General features: G+C 53.0%; 2 long non-coding RNA genes across 3 annotated transcripts in view; one reads left to right on the top strand and one right to left on the bottom strand.

The window, feature by feature from the left end:
- LOC143820807 (uncharacterized) overlaps positions 1-16,248 on the top strand; it is a 29,738-nt gene extending 13,490 nt beyond the window's left edge. The window contains exons 2-3 of the long non-coding RNA XR_013225526.1: positions 9,900-10,290; positions 15,999-16,248. This is a non-coding gene — a long non-coding RNA (uncharacterized LOC143820807). The remainder of the gene's footprint in view (positions 1-9,899; positions 10,291-15,998) is intronic.
- Positions 1-18,074, bottom strand: part of LOC143820808 (uncharacterized) — a 69,750-nt gene that overhangs the window by 37,605 nt on the left and 14,071 nt on the right. Inside the window, exons 2-3 of one of the 2 annotated variants that reach the window (XR_013225528.1) lie at positions 11,225-11,328; positions 10,901-11,094 (exon numbers count right to left, since the gene is read on the bottom strand). This is a non-coding gene — a long non-coding RNA (uncharacterized LOC143820808). Of the gene's footprint in view, positions 1-10,900; positions 11,095-11,224; positions 16,017-18,074 lie in introns of those variants that run through there. The other variant, XR_013225527.1, reaches the window with a different exon arrangement.

The raw sequence follows: 18,074 nt of genomic DNA, 5'->3' as shown, positions 1-18,074 counted from the left end.
GAGTCTCCCAAGAGCCAATGAGGACACTATTGGGAAAATATCAGGAAGTTCCTAAGCCACCTATGCTAAATACGCATCGGTCCCCAGGCCCTGGGTCATCCTCGTCGCTCTCCTCTGCCCCCTCTCCATTTTGCCCACCTCCTTTTGGAAGCGAGGCCTCCAGAACTGCACACAGGACTCCAGATGCACTCTGATCAATGCAGGAGACAGTGGAATTATGACAGCTCTGAACATCTCTTGCCTTGACCTGGATGGCCCAGGCTAGCCTGCTCTCCTCCGATCTCAGAAGCTAGGCAGGGTCGGCCCTGGTTCATGCTTGGATGGGAGACCAGCCAGGCAGTCAAGGTTTGCTAAGCAGAGTCAGGCAATGGGAGACCACCGCTGACGGTCAGCATGATCAACCCTGGGTGCAATTTCAAGGGGAGACCCCGAGGAAGTCCAGAGTCTCGACACAGAGGCAAGCGATGACAAACCACCTCTGAACATCTCTCGGAAACCAAACGGGGCAACCCTAAGTCAGCTTGTGCCAAAATTAAAGGAAAGAGGAATGTTCCAGTCTCCCCCTAGCAAGTCTGACCTTGGCTCACTGAAAGAGGAATGCCTTTTCTTCCCTGCAGGGACTGATCCGGCCTCCGTACCGTGAACACCTGGTGTTGTGTCAACCGCATAGGCTGAGGCTCGACTGTTGACATAGGGGGCCATTTTGCCTGTATATTAATAACTTGGTTCAATATTGCGGCTGTGTAATTCAACAGACCTTGGCGAGGGCGCTGTTTACCCAGCCTGTCCCTGCAGCCGCTCCCTTCCATCAGGTGCTGGATGTACAGGGGAAGGAGGGAAGCTCCGATGGAGATCTGCTGAACAGCCTCTGAAGCCACGCCTGGAAGGCTGAGAAGACCAAAATGCAACCCACCAACATGAATCGTATCAGAGGATGCAGGCGGGTGGAATCCAGGACTCAGCCAGCCAAGATGGGGGCCAGCCCCGGCACTTAAATAACAACTGGAAACGCTAAGGCACTGGGGCAATGGCCCCCCCAGTACTGGAGGCCCCCCTGCTAGGCCAGACGCAGCCATCCCGGAAGGCAACCACCAGCCTGCCTGGCCCTGTTCTCCTGCCTTCTCAAGAGGAGGTGGGGATCACAAGGACGGGGTCTGAGGTGGGGTCGGGCGGACAAGACTTCCTGCAGGCCGCAGAGCTCCGCCAGGCTTTCCTCCTCCGCCCCACCGTGAACTGCGACAGGAAATGCGCTCCCGCTATCTCGAAGGGTGATTAGAGGAACATCCCAGAAACTCCCGCCAGCCTCCGGAGAGCAGGAGGCCACTGGTGTTGTTCTGGCCTCTGTCAACGCCCATGACAAGGTCACTCGTGGCCGGAGGCCGAAGCAGCGGCTCGCTCGGCCAGCCAAGATAACGATCATAGAGGGAGACCAGCCAGAAATGAGACTACGTGGGTTCTTTCACACACATCATGAGGCTTCGATCCACTTTGGATTTTCCTGTGCAAACTGGCCAAAAGCTCCAACTTGTCCAACTGGTTGCTAAGTGGATCAAAATGGCATTATGCAGCAGGGGTGAAACTGCCCCATGTTACAAGCGTAACGCTCCCTGCACTTGTTGTGAAGGCCAGCCTATGCAATAATGGGCCACAGGGGTAGTCAAACTGCAGCCCTCCAGATGTCCATGGACTACAATTCCCATGAGCCCCTGCCAGCAGGGCCACAGTTTGACTACCCCTGACCTCTGGAAGTTCTCAAGAGAGCCAGCGTGGTGTCATGTTCAAGAAAGGCAGACTCTAATCTGCAAAGCCTGGCTTGATTCCCCACTCCTCCCCCAGAGGTTGACCTTGGGCCAGTCCCAGTTCTCTCAGAGCTCTCTCAGGCCCACCAATCTCGCAGGGTGTGTCGTGGGAAGAGGGAAGGGAAGGCGATTGGAAGTTGCTCTGAGATTCCTTAGAGTAGAGGGAAGCGAGCTATTAAAATGACCTGGAGGCTGGCATCTTTACGGCAGTCATCCAGTTAAGTTTCTGCCAGATGTTAGAGGAGAGCAAGAAAAGTCCTGCTCCGTCCCCTTACTGGTCTCTGTTATCTTCTGCCAGTCGTGGGTTGCAGCAGATTTTGGCTTGAGATCACATATAGCAGGAGGAACGCACCGTTCCCTACAGGGCAAATTACAAGCATCACAGAGCAGTCACTGCTGCTGTTCCGTTGTGCGTTAACAAAGAGCAGAACCCAAAGGAAATTCCAAATCCTACTCATTTTCACGTGAAATAGTTTTGGAGGCATGGCGTGTTGGCTTTTCCCAAGCTGGCACCAACCTTTAAAGCCTGTTCCAACCCGTTTCATGGGACTCGCCCTCAAGAAAGCATGGGCGGAACGGCATCCTTACTCCCCCGCCCACATAGCTCCCTCCAATGGCACTGCACCCTGGGTGTTGTAGTCTTAGAGCTGCAGAAACAGGGTGTTGTATCCCTGTGAATTTTGCTGCATGTTGGACCCCTGCCGCTACAGGTTTGGGCCAGAAGGCAATTTGGGGGTGTGTTGCGTAAGATACGGCCAAGGAATAAGAAACAAAACTGAGTCCATTGCACATCACTCATTTGCCCCTAAACTGTTGAGTTTCCCTACTGGAACAGCAGGTTGTATAAGAATCACATACAATGCATCATATTCAACTAAATAAGATCATTTTTGCATTAAATGGTGTGATTTACGTGTCTAAAGCAAGCTTTTAGGAGGGCGGAAATATTACCTAAATTGGGTAAATAGTCTGGTTTTTTTTATTGTCATTTTTTTCACTGCATTTATACTCTTCCATTCTGAAGGACACCCCAACTTTGAGAAACCCCAGACGTTGTGCAATCATGTGGAATATGGTTGGGAAGCAAAGCTGTGTGCACGTTTTCCTGGGGCCCCTCCCCTCCCCACCCCCTCCAGGCCCATCAGTGGCCATTTTGGGTGGGTCAACGTGGCTGTATGTATTTGGTCTCTGTCACCTGAGAAATGTTTAACAAATTGAAACAAAAATTTCACTCCCACCCATTCAGGAAACCCTTCCAGGGCCATCAAGAAACCTCAGGGTTTCACAAAGCCCTGGCTGAGAAAGCCAGCCCTAGAATCTCCCTACAATGAATATTGCCAATTCATTAATGCACAAGTAGTGATAAGTACATCTGTTTCATGGCAAGGAAACTGAGAACGGCACGGAAGTAAAGAATCGTAGATTCCACTTGCACAAGAGACAACTGGAATCAAATCATGGATTTCCAGGTTAAAACATCAGAGATGAGAATTCAAAAAGATGCCTGTTTGGGTATTTAGCATACGGACATTTCAAGTGCTAAGTTATTGGGAGGGGATGGATTGGAGGGGGGAGGTTTCCCTAAAGGAGCCTGGGCTCAGGAGAGGCGATTGTGCCAGCCAGCCATTCCCACAATCCTGCCAGCTCCCGCCAAACGCCTGGGCAACCGCCAAGTCTGCGTGTTTTATGATGTCCAAGGATTGATTTGCTTTAAGTTCTGCATTTCCTCCGTTAAACGTTCCTGAGAAGGTAAGATGAGACCCGGGGACCACACACAGAGGCTGGCCGATGTTCTGGGGATCGTTCAGGGCTGAGCCGCAGCATCAGAGATTACGGTTTGCTTCCATCTAGTGGCTGACGGAGAACCGGGACGGGAGGGAGGACGGCCTGCAAATTTCTGCCGTGGTTCATGGGTGTTCTTCTGATTCGCTTTCGTCCTCCTGATTCCTGCTCTGGCTCGTCAGTCATGAAGTTCTCTCCGTACCCGCAAATGGTGATGATAAACGGTAGAGCTTTCCGCCCTAAGAGGTTCCTGGTATCGGCGAATAATCCTTATTTGCGCACCTGCCATTTTAGAAGCTCCGGCGTTAATGGCGAAGGAAAGTTCCATCCAGGTGAAGGGGACGTTGAGGGTTTCCAAGGCAAGAGAGGTTCAGGGGTGGTTTGTCGTTGACTGCCTCTGCGTCGCAACCCTGGCCAGCCTTGGTGGTTTTCCCAGTCACGTACTAAGCAAGGCCAACCATCTTAGCTTCCGAGGTCTAGCGCAGGGGTAGTCAAACTGCGGCCCTCCAGATGTCCATGGACTACAATTCCCAAGAGCCCCCTGCCAGCATTCGCTGGCAGGGGGCTCTTGGGAATTGTAGTCCATGGACATCTGGAGGGCCGCAGTTTGACTACCCCTGGTCTAGCGAGACGGGCTAGGCTGGGCCAACCTGGTCAGGGCAATTTACTGATTCAGCGGTGGAAAGGGCCATCCAGTTGCAGACGGGGCTAGCCGGGGCCATCCAGGTTACGGCAAGGGATGTTCAGAGGGCTTTGGCCCTTTCCCTGCTTCTGCGTAGCGACTCTGGATTTCTTGGCGGTCTCCCATCCACATACTGATTAGGCCCAACTCTGCTCAGCTTCTGAAATCTGAGGAGATCGAGCTAGGCTGGGCCATCAAGGTCAGGTCAGAGGTTCAGAGAGAGAACGAGATTTTCAGGAATCAAAGCTCCCTTTGACAGAGATCTGTCTCCAAAGTGTGTGTGTGTGTGTGTGTGTGTGTGTGTCCCTTCCCCGAATCTAGATTTTCTCCAGGGGAAGGGATCCCTGTAATCTGGAGGGGTTCTAATGCTGAGAAACATTCGGGTCTCACCTACACAACTGACCGCCCTCATAATGACAAAGGAGATACTGCCTAGACCTGGGGCGCCCAAACTATGCCCCTCAGAAATCCATGGACTACAATACCTATGAGCCCCTGCCAGCCCGTAATATGTATCAAAATTTTAAACTTTTATTTTTGCCGCTTAACCTTTAAATTCCTAACTTGTTAGGTTGGGTTTATGTTTCCCTTTTTAGTTCCTTACGGTGTGCGCCAACATGACAGCTGTGCCATTTCAGCAGGGCCCTCTGCAGGTGCGATCCTGCAAATTGCCGAGATCGACACCTGCCTGCCCAGGTGCACTGGCCCGTGTGGCCCTCACCGTATGGAACAGCAGGCCTGAGAAGGTGGGGAAGGATACAGTCGGAGTCGCTCAGGAGAAACAGAAAGGCAAAAAGGCCCAATAGAACGGGGCAGAAGAGCACTTTGATTAGAACCCCACAGAACTGGTCTGTGTCTCCTCCTTTAGGCCAGAAACAGAGTTGAAATAGGCAGTTCTGTAGAGCTTTTGTGTAGTTTGTTCTGGGTGCTTTTAACGGTTCGCTCGTCATGTTGTATTTTATGTGGTTCTAACTCTGCAAGCTGCCCTGAGCTTTCAGGGAAGGGAGGCATAAAACAGAATTATTATTAACAGAAGACTAGTATCAAAGGCCATTTTAAAAATGGGCTTTGAAAGGGGTGGCAGGCAGGAGGGCATGAGAGGGTGGCCACGGCTCCCTTTGGCCCAAATAAATAAATTTGGTGCATGTATGCTAAATGCACATCCCCTCTGCTGCCCCCTACAGGAAATCCTTTTGATTCTCTTGAATCAGGCACATGCTACAGATTGTGCAGATCCCAACCAGAAGTCCCCGCGGAGGGTGGGAGGGCAGGAGGGCTAGATCCAGGCTGGGAAACTCAAGGGTACTGTCAGTCCTTAATCAATGTGATGTTAATGCCATGAATTCCTGTTCTTACCCAACCTGAGCCAGCCAGGAAGGGCGGGCTATAAAAACAAAGTCCTTCTTGTCGTTGTTGTTCTGACAAAGCCACAGAGGCCACCCTCGAAAGCAGCCCCGTTCCGCAGGGGAAACAGATCTCTGAAGTCTGCCAGGAGCTGTCATTCCAGGGGGTCCCCAGGCCCCACCGGGAGGCTGCCCTCCCTAGCGTTCCCATAAAACAAGCCCCCCAGGAAAGGAAGTCTTGCTGCTTCGGCCCCATCTTCCCAGAGAGGGCACAAAGAGGAGAAAATACGTGGCCCTGCGTGTGTGTGTGTGTGTGTGTGGTTTTTTTTTTTTAAAGAACTTCTTAAAACAACTACATTTGCAGCCCCACGGCTTTGCCCCATTCCAACCAGCCAGGCCTCCAGAAACAATCTCTGGAGTCTTAGCAACAGATGGCAGGCAGAATGCAGGCATTCCAGATGCATGAAATTCTATAACGTTCTTATTTCATTTTATAAGGCAACAGAACAGTACTATAAAAATCAGCGCTCTCTCTCGCTCTCTCTTTTTCCACACTGGAGCTCATGCAGTACATAAATAACTGGGACATCGCAGGGGACGGGGGGAAAGATAGCTTCAGAAAGAAAGGCCAGCTCACCTTGCAATAGTGAACTTTTGGGAAGGGGGGCTGGGGGGGGCAGGGGAGAGAGGTTGGAAAGATGCTCTCCGTGGGGCTTCCCGGCCTCACTGCTGAAAGACGCCAAATTGAATTTGGCGGGGAAAGCCGCAAAAGCAAATAACAAACAGCTTTAGTGTTTAGGCTCCAAACTTCACGTGGAAGATGGCGCAGTCAGTGGCTATGAAGGATCCACTGAACCTCCATGTTCAGGGGTAGTATACCTGGCTAGCTAGATTTGTGTCCAGTAGCAGCTTAGAGACCAACTGGAGGGTTATAAGCTGTCAAGAGTCAACGCTCCCTTCGTCAGATACAAGTAGGAATGAATAGCTCTACCTACCCGACTAGGTTGCCAACTCCTGGTGAGGGAGCCCAGGAGGTCATACTGTCAATTTTCCCCCCAGAAGAACTTGTCTCCATTGCCTGGAGATCAGCTGTAATTCTGGGAGCTCTCCAGGCCCCACGTGGAATTTAGCAGCACTATACGATGTGCTGGCAGGGGCTCATGGGAACTGTAGACCACGGAGACCTAAAGAGCCACAGTTCGGGCTCCCGTGGCCTACAGTGACGACAATTCTCCGCTGCGGTCCCTACCAAAATCTGCAGAAATTTCCCAAGCCACAGTTGACGTCTCTAGCGGCAATCAGCCATGCCGTTTGCACGGAAAAGACTGTGTCTTGGAAACATTTCCTGCGCAAAGGTTCACTGGGCTTGTGGTCACCAGTGGCAGCTTCTAAGCCACACGGACGCCACGCCCCTCCAGCATTTCTGTCTCCTGGGATGTTTGCTCATTCCTAGGAGGCTGATCCTGAGGGCAGGAAATAAATCTCCAGAGAAATACATTGCAAAAAAGGTCCATTTGCATTTTCTTCAGCTCACAGTCTGGTTGCAGTCGAAAGGACAGAGAGGAGCGCCTAATAGAAAGAGTACCTGGAAGGCCACGTGAAGGTTGTGGGAGGACAACGGGGCAGAGTGAAGCCTAATCTAAAGAGGACTTTCCCCGTCCCAAATGGCCATCCCGTGAGTGGGAGGGCATTGTCCCGACAGGTGAGACCTGCAGGGACGCATATTTCCATGGAAGGCCATGGAAAGCGAGGGAGAGGAGAGGTCAAAGGGCAGCTCCCAGGGGACGACAAAGAGAGGCAGCCCATTCAGGGAGATAACGCCCGTACGCCCTGAGAGGGATGTAGTGCACCCCCCAGCCCCATGCACAGGCATGCTGAGTCGCTCACTCCAACAGTCGCAACACATGCGAGAACGCAACACATGCGAGAATGCTACAGCCACCCAAGCCCGATCATTCTCGTGGATCCTTCCTGCAGAGTCTGCAACTCCTGGGGAAGGAAGAGAGCCAATCAGAAGGGAAGCCGATAACAAGCTGTTAGGATTATGCCGGCTGTCTGCTCAGTATTACTCCCCCCTCCCCCCCCCAACAAAAAATTGAATTACAACAAGAGAATGTTCCAACAGCCTCCCCTGGCAGGGGAGCAGCTGGAAAAAGCGCGTCAGGCCCCTCGGCCGCCCTGCAGACTTTCCAGACAGAAGGAGCAATGGCCTGGGGTCGGCGGTGCTTGTCCCCGTGAGAAACCAGATCCCGTTCTTTTGGTCCAAAAAGCCAGGGTTTATCAGACCACGCGGAGGGCATGTAAACTGCCTGGCAATGGGGATCTGCAGCGGGTGCCAAAATCTCGGTGATTGATGGGGAATCAGGCTCCGGGTGACAAGTGGCAAAGGCAGACCGATCCCAAAAGATAAATTACTTTCCACCTGGCAGGGCCAGGTGCGCGGAGGAAAGGGCTGGAGAGGCTGAGGGCCTTCATGGCTTTGGAGGCATATCCAAGAGGGAAGTTGGGGGACTGCTATTCCCGTTACCTGGATGGGAAGATACGGTTGCCAGTCTCCAGCTGGGGCCTGGAGATCTCCCAGAATGACAACTGATCTCCAGAGATCAGTTCCCTGGGAGAAAAGGACCACTTTGTAGCGTGGATAGCATTATATTATATCCCACTGAAGCCCCTTCCCACCCCAAACCCCACCCTTCTCAAATTCCATCACAACATCTCTAGAAACTTTCCAACATGGTGTTGGGAAACAGCATACAATCCACAAAAACTGAGGAGGAGGAGGAGGAGGAGGAAGGGGAGGAGAAGAAGAAAAAGAAGAAAAGCTGGGTTTTAGTATGCTGCTTTACCCGAAGGAATCTCAAAGTGGCTTACAATCGCCTTCCCTTCCTCTCCCCACAGCAGGCACTTTTTGAGATAGGTGGGGCTCAGAGGGCTCTGAGAGAACTGGGACTGGCCCTTGGTCACCTAACTGGCTGCATGTGGAGGAGGAGAAGGGCATCAAATCTGGCTCTCCAGATTAGACACAGAATGACATCTCTTTCTCACCAAGTGGCATTTTTCATGCTCTCTGGGAGTCCTGGGTTTGAATCCCAACTTGTGCTTGCTGGGTGACCAAGGGCCAGTTGTACCCATCCAGCTTAAGCTACCTCACCGAGTATCCCAAGAAGTGTGCACACACACACACACACGAAAGCTTACACCCAGAATGATACCAGCTTTGTTGCTTGTAAAGGTGCCACTTTGGACTCAAATTTGGTCTGTTGCTTCAGATCAACACGACTCCTCGTCTGAATCAATGCGTCTGAAGAAGCATGCATGCATGCAAACACTCATGCCCAGAATTATATTTCATTGCCACTGGACTCAAAGTTTATTTATTTATTATATTTATATACCGCCCTCCCCGGAGGCTCAGAGTTTGATCTCTCAGAGTTTTTGGGAGGATAAAATGGAGAGCAATGTGAACTGCTCCGGGGAGAAAGTGGGGTACAGATGAAATAATAAATAATTTTTTTAAATGGGGGTTCCCTGCAACATCTGTTCGCTTCTGACCCGCCCTCCCTCCCGGAAAAAAAATCACGGTTCCCTATTTTACAGAGTGGCAACCCTTCTTATTCCAAGAAACCGAGAGAATCTTTCCTGGATAGTTCAGATCCCGAGAGGGAGGAGATGGAGAAGGAAATACACAAGAGTCTGCTGGGGCAATAAACTCTCTAATCTCAAGAACCAGGCCCTGGTTTTCCTGTGTCATGTCCTCACAGAAGTCAGCGGACCTGGGGCTGTTCCCCTGCTTATCCTCCCTTGCGTGCGGTTCGTCTGTCCTGTTTACGCAAGAAGGAGATGGTCCTGCAGACTCCTCTGGTCAATGTCACACCTCTAAGGAGGGGGGGGGGGAATTCCCAGTTCTGAAAGGGAAACTCGCTTCACTCAAGAGTGATGGAAATGCTCATGTACATTTTGCTGAAAGGTGAACACAGAACCCCGCAAAGATCCGGGATTTCTAATGCAGCCTCAAGCCTTACTTCAAAAACGAACAGCAGCTCAGCATCCGATTTTGAGCGGTTGGGTTCCCCACTCCTCCTCCACACACAGCCAGCTGGGTGACCTTGGGCTAGACACGGTCCTGTTAGAGCTGTTCTCACACAGCAGTTCTGTCAGAGCTCTCTCGGCCTCAACTCCCACACAAGGGTGTCTGTTGTGGGGTGAGGAAGGGAAGGCAATTATACGCCGCTTTGAGATTCCTTTGGGTAGTGAAAAGTGGGTTATAAAAAGCAACTCTTCTTCTTTTACTAGGTGTGATCCAAAAGCCGATGCTGGTTCAGTTGGGTACAAGAGCCAGTCCCTGAATCTCACAAGCAAAGCCCGCAAGCAACAACCTCCCCTAATGATCAAGCTTCTGGGTTCTGCCTGTTGGCCCTCCGGAGCAACTTTGTTGGACCCCAAGACTAGATGGACCCCTGGTTCAATCCGGCAGCCGCCTCTCAAACACTCCTGGGCCTAATTTGACCACCTGACCACTACACCCAGCGGGTTCTGTTGGCAATGAAGGCAGCGATCTGCAAGGACGGCCTCTCAGTCAAGCAACCAGCCAATGAGAAGCAGGTCCTCTCAGATGGAGAACACACCTGTGCTCAGTTCCTGGCATGGAAGTGCCACCAAGCCCCCCGTGGGGGAGGATGATCAGGTAGGGTTCTCAGCTCCAGGTGGGGAAAGTCCTACAGATTTGGGGGTGAAGCCTGGGGTGGACAGGGTTTGGCAACAGTTAGGAGTCCCCCATAAAAATCCACCCTCTAAAGCAGCCATTTCCTCCAGGGGAAAAGATTTCTAAAGATCAGTTGTATTTCTGGGAGGTCTCCATGCCCCACCTGGAGACTGGCTACCCCAGCTTCCAGGGCAGATCAGCATTAAACAAGAAACTGATAAGGCCAGCAATATACAGAGAGGAAGAGATAGAATCATAGAGTTAGAAGGGGCCATACAGGCCATCTAGTCCAACCCCCTGCTCAACGCAGGATCAGCCCAGAGCATCCTAAAGCACCCAAGAAAAGTGTGTATCCACATCATGGCTTATGCTCCACCAATCAAACCAGAGAACCACTGAGAAGAGCTCTCTTGAACTGGGCCTGGTTTGGGTCCCTTCTGGCCACTGTGGGGGAATGGAGGGAGGGGAGGGGAGGGTGGCCAGATCCAAGTTGAGAACCTCCTGGAGGTTGAGAGGAGGACGGGGGCCTCAGTGGGGCACAATGCCCCAGAGCCCACCCTCCAAAAGACCCGTTCCCTCCAGGGGAACTGACCTCTGCAGCCTGGAGAGGAGCTGTAATCCCGGGGGGTCCCCGGTTCTACCTGGAGGCCGGCATCCCTAAGCCAGGGTCTTCACTCCACTGCACCTGAGGAAGCCACCTCGGTTCTTTTTTAACTCCACCGTCCTTCCAGGGGTGCCCCCGTTGGGCTCCTCGGCCCTCGGGCAGGGCTGGGACCGGAAAGACAGCTGCGGAAAACGTTGAAAGCGAAAAAGAAACGCTCAGGCATGACCGTTGACCCCCCCCAACCGCCCCCCACCCCCCTCACTCCCTTCGCGTTACAATAATTGTTGACAGGGCTGGAAAAAATGTTCTCACCCTGAATATAAACAGGCTGGAAGGAGACCCAGTCAGAGGCCAGATGGTGCCGGGAAACCGGGAAGAGCCACCTCAGCCGTTTCCATCACGGGCCGCCACTCATTCTTAAAAACAATAAGGGGATGCTCTCGTTTGACTTCCGCGGATCGCCAGGGGATGGTGCAGCCCACAGCAGCCCTCCCCACGAAATAGGGGAAGTGGGGGGAGAAGGATAAGAATAAGAGTCTTTTTTTAATACCCCGCCCTTCACTACCTGAAGGAGTCCCCAGAGCGGTGTAGGATTACAAGCCCCTTTCCCTTCCTCTCCCCACAACAGGCACCCTGCGAGGTAGATGGGGTGGAGAGAGTCCTAAGTGAACTGCTCTGTGAGAAGAGCTTTGAGAGAACTGGGACGGGCCCAAGGTCTCCCAGCAGGCTGCGTGTGGAGGAGGAGTGGGGAAGCCAACCAGATGAAAGCCCGCTGGTCTTTAACCCTGACATTGCCCCATGAGGCCATAATGTGGACTGGATCTCCCTCAGGTGGCCGTCCCAACACCCTCCCGCGTTGAGCCGACCTTTGTACTGCCCTTTGTGTAAAGTGGAATTTCTTTCCGTCTGCCCTGAACCTCCTGTCCACGGGCTTCATCGGATGCCCTTGAATTCCAGCCTTTTGGGGGAGGGAGAAGAAGTTCTCTCCACCCCAGGCATAATTTCACCAACCTCCATCATCTCCTCCTTTAAAAAAAATGTACACAAGATCAGTTCAATCCGAGGAGGGCCACAAAGGAAAAGACACGCACTGTTCCATCCCCAGCAAGGAGAACCCAGATCAGAGATTGGGATTGTTGAACTAAAGCAGAACTTGTGCAAAATTCCTTCGGTCACATCCCTCGCTCTGTTGGCAGGCTGGGCTCTGAGTAGACCTTATCATCATCTTGCCTCCCCCAAACCGCTGCCCTGTCTGCGCGTAAGTCACATCTGGCCGTTCCAAATTTAATTGGGCATTCTTCGGACGTTGCTTCACTGTTTGCCAGCAGCTGCTTCAAAAGCTTAGCTGCTAATTTAAGGACCTGACTGGGGCGTCAAGGAGGCCTGGGGAGGCGAACCTGGAAGAAAAAGTGGGAAAGTCCAGCGAGAGCCGATAAATGGAAAAGACCCCCCCCCCCCCGGAGAGACATGAGAAGCAGGGAAGCCCTGAGTCAGCATCCCGCATGGAGAGGGAGGCCCTCCTGCAGACGGCTGGGAAGGAGCCCCCGAAAGGACACCCCTCAGCGGCATCTTTTCATTTCCTCACCAAGGGGAGGGTCCCCACCACCTGGGCTGGCTGTCAGATCTGGAAGCAGATGCGGACTTGGGTGATAAGAGATGCCACGGGGGATGTCCAGCAAGGAAGTGGTCTCTCGGAGCAAACTTGGCGGGTGAGATCTCCTGCCAGTGCAGCCTGACAAAAGGGTCGGAGAATCTGCGATGCACAACCGTTAGAAGAGGCTGGGGGGATAATAGGGTCACCAGGTCCCCCTGGCAGGGGGTGGGGGGTGGGGTAGGGTTCCCAGATCCAGGTGGCAAACTCCTGGATATTTGGAGGTGGAGCCTAGGGAGGGACCTCGGTAGGGTAGAATGGCAAGACCCCCCCCTCCCAAGCAGCCCTCTTCTCCAGGGGGACTGATCTCTGCAGCCTGGGGGTGAGCTGTGTTCCTGGGGGATCCCCGGGTCCCACCTGGAGGCTGGCATCCCTCAAGAGAAATGATGGCTCTACCCCTGAGCTTCTTGTTGGGTTGGGGAGCTCCAGAAGAAAAATAAAATTGGGGAGGGGGGGGAGAAGCCTGGAGATGAGGTGATTTGAGGAGGGGAGGGACTTCAGTTGGGTCCAATGCTGTAGAGCAGGGGTAGTCAACCTGTGGTCCTCCAGATGTCCACGGACTACAATTCCCATGAGCCCCTGCCAGCAAACCTCAGGTCCCCCGTGGGATCTGGCCTCCCTAACCACCACACCATCACGCCAGGTGCTCCATGCATTCTGTCCTGAGTACAGCAGCGCCGGAGTCCCCCTTGTTCCTAGGAAGAGGGTGGAACCCTCTCAGCCAAGGAGACCTCATGGCTCAGGTATGCTTTTTCCTGGGGCTGTGTTTATTCTGGGGGTTCGAAGGGCAGGAGGCCCCAGGGCGCCTTTAACGCCAGCCTCCACTCCATAAACGTGAGCCTGAAGGAGCCCAATAAAGGCGGGATTTATAGGTCTCCTCAGCCCCAAATCAAAACATCAGTGCACAAAAGTGTGAACAGGCCCTAGCCGGGCTCTTGAACTTGGAGAAACAACTATTGAGGGGTGACAACGATGCGAAATTTTGCGTGGGATCGAGAAGGTCGAGAAAGAAGTCAGTTTCTCGTAGCCTCTGAACTTGTGGGCATGAAATTAAGGAGCAGCAGGATTAGGACAGATCAAAGGAAGTCCTCCTTCGCCTAAAAGCTGGCAGAATTTAAATCTGCAAGAGAGGAAAGCTGCTTAAAAGAAGATAAACTTTGTGAGTCAGAGAGAGAGAGGGAGAGTCCTAACTGTCTAACTGTTCTTCATTCATTTTTGTCTGTTCTGGAGGCAAGCAGGGAGGAAGGGTGCTCAAGGGGGCAGAAAGTCTCCAAATGAGGTGATCAGGGCATGGAAGGAGACTATTCAAAAACATCAGGAAGTGCCTGATCTGATTTTGCTAAAGACTCATCTCCTCCCATAACCCGTGTAGGATAATCTTCATGCACATTACAAATCTTGCACAGTCCGAAACCAAAGGGTCATGAATACGTGAGAGGATATTTTGGGAAAGATCTTTCTTCAGCCGGTGTTAATAGACAGCAATAAGCTAGGCAAGGCTGTCTCTTGACTGGTTCAAGGCAGCTCCAATAGGCCTTTCCTTTGTCGTGGAGGAATTTGCATCAAGGTGGAGCTGCCTCCTACTCCAAGTTGGGAAATTCATGGAGGAGGAATCTCAATGGGGCACCACGCTGTACAGTTAGGGCTGCCCTGGTGGAGGTGGGGGTCCCCCTTTGCCAGCCCCACCTCCCCACTTGCCAATCAGCTGGCCAGCGGGGAGGGGAACCGTACCCCCCAAACGAGGGAGATCGGCCAACATTATCCATTGGTGCATGCCCGTGTGAGCCAGAACTAATGTCATCGCATGCGGAATGTTGGGGCCATGCTCTGGTAGTTGGGCAAAAACTCTATGGTAGAAGCCAAATTTACCATAGAGTTTCCACCTAAATACGTTGCTCCCCACGTCCTGGATGTGATGACATCCCCAGCTCAAGGCCTCCTGGGTATTGCTCCGTCCTGCACGGCTCACAGCTGAAGTCTATGGCAGATGGTGGAAGAGGGACTTTCCAGATTCTAATTTCTACAGCCTCCCCCCACCCCCCACCCACAGGCGTCACTCGACTGGTTTTTGGCCAGAGGTCGTGAACAGGCGAACTGTCAACACCGAGGGGTTATTGATACACAGGCCGAGGCATCCTGCGAGGAAGGGGATGACGGAGTGATCTCTTCCGAATGTGCTCCCCGCAGCCCAGAAATGCCAAAGAATTAAGCCGTATCAGGCCGAGGGGAGGGCGGGACAGTGCCCCGAGGTGCGGGGTGGGTGGGGAAGCATCTCATAAATCAAGGCCTGCTGTTTTCCTTTCTCAAATGGACTCCTAATCCCGCAGAGCCATTTGCAAGGTCATTTTTATAAAAAGGACTCTTTGCCAAGCCGGGGTGGACAGGAGGCCTGGACTGCTGCCTGCAATATGCCACCTCCTTGACAAATGGATACGGGCTTTGACAAGCTCCCCTGGCAGACCACGTGGTGGAGGAGGGGGAGTGGGCAGGACGGGGACTCCCTGAGGTGAGGGAGGACTGGAGATTGAAACTGGACCTCAGGACCTGGAAGAGACCGGTGTGTTCGCAGTTTGTCAAAGGAATCCAGGAACAGTGGCTTTATTTTTAGGGCTGCCGGCTTCCCGCTCTGGCAGGACAGCAGCCTTAACAGCAACAGTTTAGAAATTCCACCCAACTTTATGATATAAACCATAGAGATCCCTGGAGATCCTAGAGAGTCACAGGGAGGTTGTCACTTCTGAATTTTTGTTCAGAAATAGAATCCTAGAGTTGGAAGGGACCTCCAGGGTCACCTAGTCCAACCCCCTGCACAATGCAGGAACTCACATCTACCTGCCCACCAACCTGCCCACTCACATCTACCTGCCCACTCGGGAGGTGGTGGGTTCTCCATCTTTGGAGATTTTTAAACAGAGGCTGGAGAGCCATCTGACGGAGAGTTTGATTCTATGAATGTTCAAAGGGGTGGCAGGTGACAGTGGAGGAACAATAAGGTTGTGAGTGTCCTGCAGAGTGCAGGGGGTTGGACTAGATGACCCAGGAGGTCCCTTCCAACTCTAGGATTCTATGTCTCCTTGAGGTTTGCAAAGTGGGCCATTGTGTGCACGCATTCATTTCCTGGTGGCTGTTTTTTTCTTGCAAAGGGAAAGTGTCACCTGGAGGGGAGGGAGCCACGCTCCGAAAACACGCACCACTTGGGGGCCGAGGAACATGAGGAGGCTTCCGTCTGGAACGCCAGGCCTCTGCGTCTCGGGTTGCCGGCCCGGTTGCCAGCACAAACAACGGCATGGTCAGCCGGTGACCGCGCGGATGCCTGGGAGGCCTGTCGGCCGTCGTGGACATGTCATGCCGATCTCGGCGGAGAGCCCGTCACTTCTCCCTCAAGCCCCTCGACAGGTGCAGCAGGTGACATTTCACCCCTCCCGTTTTACCTAGAAAACCCATCTCTCCATCTTCCTGGAAACGGGGCTTCGGGAGCAAGCAGAGTCCTTCGTGCCAGAAGACACTCTTCAAAACCAAAACAATTCCACTACGATGTCTTCTAGAACTTGCCAGTTGCTGATATAAGAAACATTTTCTCTCTCTCTCTCTTTCCTCCCCCCCCCCCCTCCGTTCAGAGCCTCTATCAATTCCTCCCTCCCATGAGGGGAGCTCACGCCTTGAATAAAACTTCCTTGCTCTGAAAGGTGCTGCTGGACTCAACCTTTCTCCTGTCCGATGGTTCTTCTTTCTGTCCTTTCTGTCTGTCCGGGAGGCCAGCAGGGAGGAAGTGGACACAAAGGAGCAGGAAGGCTCCAGCTGAGCTAGTCAGGATGCAGCAGGAGATAATCTCAAGCAGGAGATAATCTGAAAAATACCCCAAAGTTCCTGATCCAACGATGCTAAGTACGCCTCTCCCCCGATGCCCCCTGCAGGACATTCCCCATACTCTGCCCAGTCCTGCTCACTTCAGTTCTTGCACAGCCCAGAAGGGTCCCCCATGGAGCCATCTGTGTCTAGGATGGTGGCAAGCAGTGCAATCGCTTCTCTCCCATTCGGAAGAACATCAGTGCCGGGGCGCGAGGGGGCCGGGAAAGGTGTTGACTTCGCTCTTCTCAAGTCATTACAAAGTCCAAGGCCAACTCACAGCACCAGCGTGGGCCGCAGGAAGCTCAGATCCGCTCCGACCCTGGAAATGTATCTTTTGATCCGGCGGCTGAGGGGCATGCCGATGACCAAGTTAATTGCACTCGCTCTGCCGATGGCTACGATTCGTTTCCTTCTGCAGACTGCCCCGTGAGGCTGGCCAAAGAAGCTCGCTGGGACATCCCAGTGGGGGCGAGGTGGCCAGCGTCAGCTCATTAAACCGAAGTCCACCAGCTCGTTTATTGAGAAGCCAATTAATAAGATCAAAGGAGCCGGTAAAGCTAACTGGACGGGAAAAGCCACTGGAGACCACCACGCGAAAGAGTTCCCAGAACAGCCTTAATGAGCTTCGGCATTAGTGGGGGACTCGTGAGACGAGGTCAGCGATGGCGCTCCTGTTTGTCATGGCCACAGCTAATCGACCGAGGCTGGTCTCGAGCCAAAGAAGAGTGACCAGAGATGAAAGGGAAAGGTCTCAAAGGAAGCGGGTGCTTGCCCCCACGAATCTCACTTCCAGAGTGTGAGAATCTTGACCAAAACGCGCTGGAAGGAGGACCATTAACTGAGGCCTTTGCAAACTCTGAACCAAGGCATCTGTGAACTCTCTGATGTGGTATTTTGTTTGCCTGGCCTCTCCGCTCTGAATTTAGGTGGGTGGTGAGAGGGAGGGCAGAAAGGGACGAGCCAGTATTCAGCTCTCCTGGCCCTTTCTCACATGCCTGGGGGTAATGCCAACCGCCACAGGCTGTGAATTTTCTTCGTTGGGTAGGGGGCTGGACTAGATGACCCCTGGGGACGCTTCCAGCTCAATGCTCCTCTCCATTCCCCACTCATTCCCCCATAAGTGCTTGCCAACTAGAAGGGGCTTTTCTCCAGGAGCAGAGGGAGACAGTCCCAGGTTCCGTCCGTCACTGGTGGTGGGAAAGGACTTCCCATTCCTGATATTTTCGGGCCGAGTTGGAATAAACGATTTTAACGAGATGGACTAGTGGTGGTTTGACTCAGGACAGGGTGACCTCGCAGAGGTTTCCTGGGTCCAGGAGCCGCGAGTGCAAGATCCGAAACAGGACTGAGCTGGCTGGTCCAAAAGCGTGACTCAGGAGAAGACAGGTTCACACTGTTTTCTCCTGTTAGAAGAAGAAGAAGAAGAGTTGGTTCTTATATGCCGCTTTTCCCTACCCGAAGGAGGCTCAAAGCGGCTTCCAATCGCCTTCCCATTCCTGTCCCCACAACAGACACCCTGTGGGGTGGGTGAGGCTGAGAGAGCTCTGAAAGAACTGCTCGGTCAGAACAGCTTTATCTGTGCTGTGACTAGCCCAAGGTCACCCAGCTGGCTGCATGTGGGGGAGCGCAGAATCGAACCCGGGAAGCCAGATTAGAAGTCCG

This window comes from Paroedura picta, chromosome 11 (genome assembly GCF_049243985.1).
Source record: "Paroedura picta isolate Pp20150507F chromosome 11, Ppicta_v3.0, whole genome shotgun sequence".
In the NCBI taxonomy this organism is placed as follows: domain Eukaryota; kingdom Metazoa; phylum Chordata; class Lepidosauria; order Squamata; family Gekkonidae; genus Paroedura; species Paroedura picta.
The sequence above is the reverse complement of the archived record's forward strand: the minus strand, read 5'-3'. Positions and strand labels throughout refer to the sequence as shown.